Raw genomic sequence first — 9207 nt, 5'->3', positions numbered from 1 at the left:
GTATAGTAGACTGCTAAGTGTCTAGCATAAAAACAGCACAGGAGGAGAAGACACGTAGAGACTGAGGTAGGTACTGTTTTCCAACTGCTTAATGAAAGCTGTCTCCCAAACTGCCTGTTTCCTCCAAGAGGAGTAGCCTGCTGCAGAGAATTGACTGGGGAGGGATTTTTTCCTGGGCCATCTTGGACGGAAGCCGCAAGTGGCTACAGGCATGGTGAGAAAGATGGCCCCAGCGTCTCACCGCCTGTGGACATGAGAGGGGGCATTTACCGACCTGGGGCGAGATTGCAGGCCCAAGATACGTGGATGAAAGTTAAGGGAGACTATGGGCAGGCCACGGGAGTGGTCTGAATTGGTGGGCTCTGACCCACTGCGCAAGAGTGCTTGTCTCTTTGTAAGTTCTCCCATTTACCCCCTCCTTACCCAAGGGCATAAACCATAATAAATTCACATAAAAATATATTTTATGGTTTGTCTGATCTCGCAAGAGACCTTGGGAGAACTCTGGTGACAATGGCCTATTGGATGAAGATAGGAAGTGAGACCTGTGAAATCTGTTGGCAGAGGGAATTGACAGTTGAGATGCTGAGAAAGCAGCCAGCTATATAAGTCTCGACTTTGGAAGAGTTCCAGACTGGAAATGGAATTGTGACCAGCTTTCACCTTGTGTTCAAAACTGAGATATCTCACATACCAGCAGAGGACTCAGTGTAGATCATGAATAGAGGAGGAGTTGAAATTGAGCCTCAAAGTCTAAACACTTCAACATTTAAAGTTTGGGTTGATGAGGAGCAACCAACATAGAAAACAGAAAAGAACTGTCCACTGACAAGAGAGAAAAAAACAAGAAAGGACACCAAGCACAGAATGAGGAGCTGTGTTGAGTCAATGAAAAGCTGGGAGATGATGTTGTAAACTGGCCTGGATATAAGCAGCAGTCACTCATGAAAAGGGCTGCATCGATGAGTTGGTGAGAACAAAAACACAGCTAAGGGGTGGGGGCTTAAGAGAGAATAGTAAACAAGGAATGGAGAGAGCTGGGAGAGAGGTTGGGTCTAATAGTTTTGCTGAAATGAAAGCACAGAAAGGAAATGTTAGAGAAAAACAGTCAAATTCTTCAAGATGGGAAAAATAATAATGGCCCGTGTGCTAATGGAAATGACTACAGAAGTGGGAAAAATGAAGATGACAGAAGAACTGAGAGAGAGCTCCTGCAGCAATCGTGACTGAGTAAGAAGATGAAGCAGCCTCGAGCTAGGGAGGAGGGCCTGCCCTCAGCAAGGACCACGAGTTCCGCCAGTGCAGCAGTGGCCACATAGCAGATGCAGCTAGATGATAGCTGGCATAGGGTTAAAGTTAAAGCCTGTAAGCAGAACTTGGGCCACTGGGACAGCAGAATTGCCATGAGTTCAAGGCCATCCTGGGCTATACAGTGTGACCCTAATTTTTTTTTTTCATTTGTCTCTTTTTATTGGAATACATGCTTTTTGTTTTGTTTTGTTTTGTTTTCATTACAGCTTTAACATATTCAGTAACACATTCCAGAGCAAGGATACATCTCTTTCAAAGGTGGCTGTAAATTTATAGGTTCACAGTTGAATTAATACAGTCAATATAATATTGAACTCAGTACAAACCCTGTAAGACATAAAATTGAATGAGTTTTTACCCTTTAAAGAAGATGTTCATTTCATTTTAAGATATGCTGACCCTAATTTTAAAAATATTTAAAATGAAGAAAAGATGTAGTGGTAGGAGTGTGAAGACAGTCTTTTCTGGTTCTGTCTAAATCCTCAGAGAATGTGGAAGGAAGAGAGAGAAAAGATGAGATGTGAGCCAATCACATAGAGGACGGATAAGACAGGGAATTTAATGGGCTACTTGACAGTTCTGCCAACCATTTGAGGGTGATGGTTATATCATTTTAGGGAGGCTACTTGGCATGGCTGCATATTTTCTCCAACCAAGTTGAGCTGTAGGTGTGAGGGAGATTTAACCATGGTAGTACTTGTAAGTATAGAGAATGAGCTGAGCAATGAGCTGATAATACCAGATAGAGAAAGATGGGTATACTGTCAGTAGCAGGGTCGAGGCTGTTTGGAGTTAGGACACTGGAGAAAGGAAGCTGCAAAGATAAGAGATTAGGAGATGACAGGAACTGAAACTGGGATTTGAGGGATTAAGAAGGTGTAGTAGGCTCAGACTGGGAAAGCACACAAGTGAGTAGCAGACAGGGTGTCCAGACTGCAGCCTGCGGATCACTGTGCAGCTGTCAATGCAGCCCAACAGGAGAAGGTAAATTTACTTAAACATGAGGCTTTTTGCAACTTTTTGGTAACTTGTTGCAGTTCTTCGGTGTGAACTTTATAGATGACAACATTGTGTCAAAAGGTTGGACACACCTGGTAGACAATAGACAAGGCCAGGAGACTCTCAGGCTTTAACACCAGCATTATGTGAATATTTAAATTACCTAGAATTCTCAGGAGCAAGATTGGGAAGGATAAGTGACAACTAAGTAGGAACTAGACGTCCAAGGAATGAGGGAAAGTAACTTTAGTGCTGAGGCAATGTAAAAGACTAAGTAAGGAAAAGCAGTCATGTTATGAGCCTTGTAGCACCCAGTTCAAAACACATGCTTAATTTTTAGAGCAAGGAGAGCAAGAATAATGTGAAATCAGCAATAGGGCGCAAGCTGTTTGCTCTTGTGCCTTCTTTCCTCTTTATTCCCTGTATCTTTTAGGGTATATCCTTCTAGTTAGCTGTTTAAGAACAGGTTGCCTCTTTTTTTTTTCCTTCCTTCTAATGTTTCCTTTATTGTGTTTAATTATAGGCACCTATTTTCATCCCTCTGTTCATTAGCGTCAACTAAAGAGGATTTTAAAAAATATTTTATTATTTTTATTTTATGTGTATGCGTGTATTGCTTGCATGTAGGACTTTTAAAATTCTCCAGGTGACTTTTGATGAACTGACAAGTTAAGATTTGCCTATTTGCACATTATGAAAATTGGTCTGTCCTTTCATTATGTCCTTGAAAAATTCTTAATCAAAGGGATTACGACCAACTTTTTTGTCTCTTCCTTTGAAAAGAAAACTTAACCCAAATTGGTTTTAAAATATCTTTCATTGGGGAGGAGTTTGAATTGGGAAAGGTGTTAACATATAGGAAGTGGAATGTCAAATTATATGTGTCTTTACCATCATCCAGGTTTTAAAACCTCTGGGAGTTGAATCCAGGGCTAGTCCACTGGCCTGTGTATGCAAGCTCATTGCAATCCTCCACACCCTATAAAGATGCAAAATGTGCTGGCATTGCTAACTGGGCTTTGCTGTTAGTGCTGCTTCTGCGTAGGAGTGTTGCACGCAGCAGGCTCTCACCACCTGCATCCTTATGATGTGAAAGCTGCACATCCACCATATACACATTACCTCAAATTGCATAATTTGCTCTCATAAAGTGGAAAAAAGAAGTTTCAGAATATGTATTCAACCTCCACTGGCCTCCTGTAGTTCTGAGATGGGTGAAAACGGAGTCATTGAAGGTGGATAGCCCTGAACGCTGGCCCACTGCATCTCCTGTGCCTTCATCATGACAAGGTTAGACCATCAGGTTACTCGATTGTTTCTGAATCCACCCAAAGCCCGTGGGATTTCTCAACAGTTAGCAAAAGACAATGGGGAACAATTTATAACATGTTTGGAAAGAAAGTCTGGTGAGAGGCCAGAGTTAAAGCTCAGTTGGTAAAATACTTGTTTGGTAAGTGTAAGGACCTGAGTTCAATCCACAGAACTCATGTAAAAATCTAACAAACAACAACAAAAACCAGCTGGATGTGGTGGTGCAGAAACAGAAAGATCCCTGGAGTTTGCTGGACAGCCAGCCTGGTCTACTGGGGGAGTTCCAAGTTACTGAGCGATCCTGCTTAAAAGAGAAGTAGACTGCACATCGGAAGTGACAGTAGAGGTCACTCTGGTCTCCGCACACAATCTGGTGAAACCAGAAATAAGAAAAAAAATTCCTGAATTATTTTCCTTTGCTCATTCACCCACTCAGCTTCCAGTTTCATGAGCAATGGCCCTACTCAGTTACCTGCACCTGTTGGGAGGTACTAGGTGAAAAGAGGCCCCTCTCTTCACTCTCTCTTAAAGCATTGGCCAATCTCCTCCCTTCTGTATTCACATGTATTCCTCTACACCATTATGACCTGCACACTGGGCTCACACCCCCACATGTCATCCATTGACTCATGTTCTCACAGTCACCCACACACTGTTCACTGCACACTCCCGACATGTCTGTGTCTGCAGGTACCTTAGCTGACTCTTGCCTGGTTCTCCTCTCTCAGCAGCCATGGCCTCCAGGTCTTTACTCATCTTCAAGTTCAAAGCAGTCAAATCAACCCCAGGACTGAGCTGTGTTGTAATCCATCTGCCATGCAATGGCATTTGAACAGACATTTGGAGGAGCCTGTGATAAAACCAAAATCAAGGAAGACGGGACCACTTTCACTGGAGGGGACATTGCAGGCAGCAGCCTTCACAGCCTGTGGTCAGTTATGTTTAGAGCACACAGTATCTCAAGCATATTGTTACAGCCATACTATCTTTAACAAAAACAGTGACCCAACATTTAATCTTAGAAGATATCACAATCTCTTTCATGGAACACAGTGTCAAGACTAGGTGATCCCTGGCTCCTATACCATTAGGTAGGAGATGTTTCCCTCTCTGTCATAGTCCTCACTTCTCTCATTTAGCCTAGCTCCCTAGCACTGAGATGGGGATAAGATTGGTAGATAAAACAAAGCCCTGCATAGCAAGTACTATTAAAATCCTTCTGCCCCCTCCCTGGCTCATGCACATTCTCAAGAACTGAATAACACTCATAAATACAGGTTAGCTGGGCACAGACAATGATGTCAACCCTGTTAACCAGATAAGCTCCAATCACCCAGAGTTTTCTGAGTATCCCCAAAGAGTGAGGTGGATATCAATCCTTGGTAGAGAAAATGGATTTCTGAAAAATCTACAACCAGGACCCCCAAATCATCAAATGTTTTATTAACCTGACATGATAGATCAGGAGAGAGAGAGAGGCTAGGATCTCAATCAGAGCCACAGCAGTAGAAAAGAACAAGGAATGGATATATTTAAGCAAAATATGGAAATCAAAATCAAAATGGATTCATATGTAAGAAGTGTGTTGGTTTTCTACTCTGGCAAGCTAACTAAACTGGAATTATATTTCCCAGACTCTCCTCTATACAGCTTTGAATTGGGATGGCTGCACATTTGGATGGAAATTGGAAAGTAGTATGTGTCATAATGTCTCCTTCTGCTTGTAGTTTTCTTCTTACTTTTCCTGTGTATGTCCAGATCTTTCTGACTGACAACTTTGCTGAGTAAGAGTGAGTTCCAGGCCTCTAATTGGTTACAGAATTCATCCAAAGGTAATGGGCCACAAAGAACCAGCTATCCTCTATAGACTTCAGCATCCACCTTCCTCACAGTTCCATTCCAGTGGCTGGGAAGTGACTTTTCTGATTGTTTTTGAGCCTTTATTTCCCTAGTTTCTCCCATAGTTGTGTGCAATGTAATTCCTATAATAGCTTATCCCAGAATGTGGTCCCTCTAACTGATACAGAAAGTGAGGGAAGATGATAGAGGATAAGGTGGAAAGGTGTTTATAATGAATGTTCTTTAATACTGGTGTAATGGTGAACCTAACCCCTTAGTGGCAATGATGCCATATTCAGACCAGCACCTCAAGCCTGTAAGGCCACACAGTTAGCATTCCTGTCACCCCCCCAAGTGGTAGACCTGGTAATTTTTAAAAACTATGGATATACTCTTTGAAATAAGGGGAGGCCTCAATCTGGTTTTTCAGCTAGCAACTTCTAATGAAACTTTTGTCAAGAATGCACTAAAACGTGTGGAGTGATCTGTCTACTAAACTTTCTTCATATACACTCATAGTCAGAATTTGCCATGGCTAAACAGTGGCATAAACACCATCCCAGGAGAGCTGACAGATAGCTTTGCCTGTAAGAATATAATGCACTTTATTCAATTTGAGCAGGAAGAGGATAGAAAACAAAAATTCATGGGAAAGAAAGGCAAAAAGTTATCAGACATGCATCAAATAGTAAATATGCATCTTATGCTAGAAATGTCAACCTCTCTGAGAGCTATAGCCCCCATCATTGAAAGAGAAAATGGAAGACACCAACTACATTAATATGGCCTTGACAGTTGATGCAGTTGTATCTGTTGTTCAGAGGAAACATGGGAAGAGTTTGCAAAATTCTAGTGGATGCAGGTCATAATCAATGAATTCATATGGAAAAATCCACTTGAGATATATGAAACATCTGTGTGATCCCTGAACCATTCTATTTTTACTGCCAGGACAAAAAAATTCTCATTACAATTTCATATCCCTCAGGAATTTCAAACGATCAGCAACAGGTCTATAGAAAGGAATTACAATGATGGCTTCAACCTGCCTCATAAAAGACCTTATTTCAAAAAACCCAATACTGCTTTCCAGATGAACCCTACAAAAATGGCTATCTTAGAAATTCACATACCTATCTTAGTCCACTTAACTAGAGACTGGTATAATTTGTGTGGTTCAGGACATATATGGTTATTATCATTATATGTAGGATCAGATAGATTAAATGACTTAGGGCTGTGCTTACTGGTCCCAACAGACTATCTGCTCATGGCCCAGACATCAGAGATACACAGAGAGGTCCATTCTAGTCCATTCCAACACAGAGAAGAATTCAGCAGCCTCTTGTTTATGCCAGTCACAAACCAGGAGTTTTGTAAGATCACAGCAATGGATTAGAACTACTAGGTGCAGCTAGTACTAAACTAAATGGTATAATTTCAAAACTACTGTTTGCCAGCAAAGGTTCAGAAATGGCTTCTCAATGATGGACTTGGCTAACCAATTTCAGAGTGAGGGCACTCCAGCAATGATTGGGGGAGGAGTTTTGGCCCACATAGTACTAGGGGTTTCATGGAATGAGATTATAAACCAGACAAAATTTCTGATTTTAGACCCATATTATATAGGTGCTGAAGATCTGCACCTGCTATCTTGGAAAAGGGCTGGTGTGGATAGAAGGACCCAGACTTTTGGAACAAAGATGCTTATTATAACTTATGTCTTCTTCAATGACTAAATATTATTTAAATTATCTTGGATTCAAAGCTAGTACTATAAACTTAGTGAAAAAACAAGCTTAATTTTAAAAATTCTGGTGGAGCTGGACATGGTGGTGCATGCCATTAATCCCAGCACTCAGGAGGCATTGGTAAGTGGATCTCTGTGAGATCAAGGCCAGCCTGACCTACATAGTGAATTGTAGGCCAGCTGAGCTACAGAGAGACCCTGCCAAAAAAAACCAAACCAAACCAACACAACAAACAAACAAAAACCTGGTGTAATGGACCTTCTGGGTGTTCAATAGCCATAGTCAGAGACGTATATTTATATGAACAGAGGAATTAAAAGGGACAGTAGTTTGACCCTTACCCTCCAAGGTCAGCCAAGTTCCAGGGGACTACAGGGAATCTCTCAAAAGGTCCCATAGCTCTGGAAAGTCAGTGTTGTTGTGTTCAGAATGCCATAAAGACTCCATTGGGTGACTCTGACCAGTGTATAGTCTGTAAAGAAAAAAGTCAACATAGAGAGAAATATCCTCAGTCCTCAGTGCTTAGAGAGTGGGCTATAGTTACTGTGTAGCAGATTAGAATAAAAGGAAGACTGGAGAGTGGAGGGATGAAGTGATAAGGGATATTAACTAGTTTGCTGAAACTACAATGTTCCACATTCATGAACTATGATAAAAATCTTTTTGTTGCCAGGTGTGGTGGGGCACGCCTTTAATCCCAGCACTCGGGAGGCAGAGGCAGGCGGATCTCTGTAAATTCAAGGCCAGCCTGGTCTACATAGTAAGTTCTAGGACAGCTGGGGTTACAGGGAGACCCTGTCTCAAAAAGACCAAAAAAAAAAAGTCTTTTTGTTTAAAGAAAAAAAAAAAAAAAAAAAACCCCACAAAACAAGGAAACAGAAAGCTGAATTGCCTGACCACTTCTGCTGCCTCTACCACTACCATCTTGCTCACCTTATCTCTTGGCCCCTCACTGGACCCTGCTTCCAACTGGTTTTCTGCAGTTTATTCATAGCATTCAGCAGCCAAATGTAGTGTTCTGTGGCAATTACATTATCCCCCTGCTCAGAGGTCCTAGTGGTCTTTCCTTTGGGGTGAAAAATCTAAAGCTTTAGCAACGGTGAGTTAATGATGAGTCATGTGATTCAACTCCCATTCCTCCTTTGACTCCCTCTCCTAGGAATGTAATGGCTCCCTGCTGTTCCTTGAATACTCTGGGGCACACTCCCTCCAGAGACCTGCATACTAGTTATTCACTTTGGTTTGACTCCTTGGCCAACTTTTTCATTTGTGGAAATCTTACTTCTTACTAGAACTACCCTGACTCTGTCCTCCTACTCTACCTTATTTTTTCCATTTTTAAAATATTACATGTATCAGTTTCTTGCACCTTGTGTAATTTACATATACACCGTTTCTTCTTTATTTTCTGTGTCCTGTTACTAAAATTCAAGTTCTGCAAGAGTATGTACACAGAGGAACCAAAGGTTCCTAAAAACTGTGTCTACACACAGTACGGTTTGATAGATAGTTGTGATGTTGAGTTGGATGTATATACTGTACAGCAACTGTTATGATATACTCATAACCAGAAACAAACATGACAGAAGACCTGGTTGGAACTCTTTAACATGTGCTATGATATAAACCAGGACAGTGCCTGCCTATCCTACCTGCCCAGTACTGGGAGCACAAGCACACAGACGTGCCTAGCTTGTTTTGCATGGGTTCTAGGAGTCACACACCAGTCTTCATGCTTAAACAGCAAACACGTTATCAACTGAGCTATCTCCCCAACCCTCTGTATTTCTTTTTACCATGTCTCATCCATCTTTAACAGTTTATTATGTAATGATAATTGTTATAAACATTTCAATCCACACTGGGATTGAAAGGCTTTAAGGTAGTGACTGTTTCATGCTTTTAGAATTTCCACAGCTGCTTATTAACTATGCTTAGACAGGTCTAATGGGAGAGGCAAAGGAGTGTGGAAAATTTGCACAGAAACAGTTGTGTC

General features: G+C 41.5%; 1 pseudogene; it reads left to right on the top strand.

The window, feature by feature from the left end:
- Positions 1-5842: 5842 nt before the first annotated feature.
- Positions 5843-7195, top strand: LOC115067011 (annotated as a pseudogene).
- Positions 7196-9207: the final 2012 nt, after the last annotated feature.

The sequence above is a fragment of the Nannospalax galili genome, unplaced genomic scaffold (genome assembly GCF_000622305.1).
Source record: "Nannospalax galili isolate Female #2095 unplaced genomic scaffold, S.galili_v1.0 scaffold64, whole genome shotgun sequence".
NCBI classification, from domain to species: domain Eukaryota; kingdom Metazoa; phylum Chordata; class Mammalia; order Rodentia; family Spalacidae; genus Nannospalax; species Nannospalax galili.
Note: the sequence above shows the minus strand (reverse complement) of the source record. Positions and strands in the feature narration are given on the sequence as shown.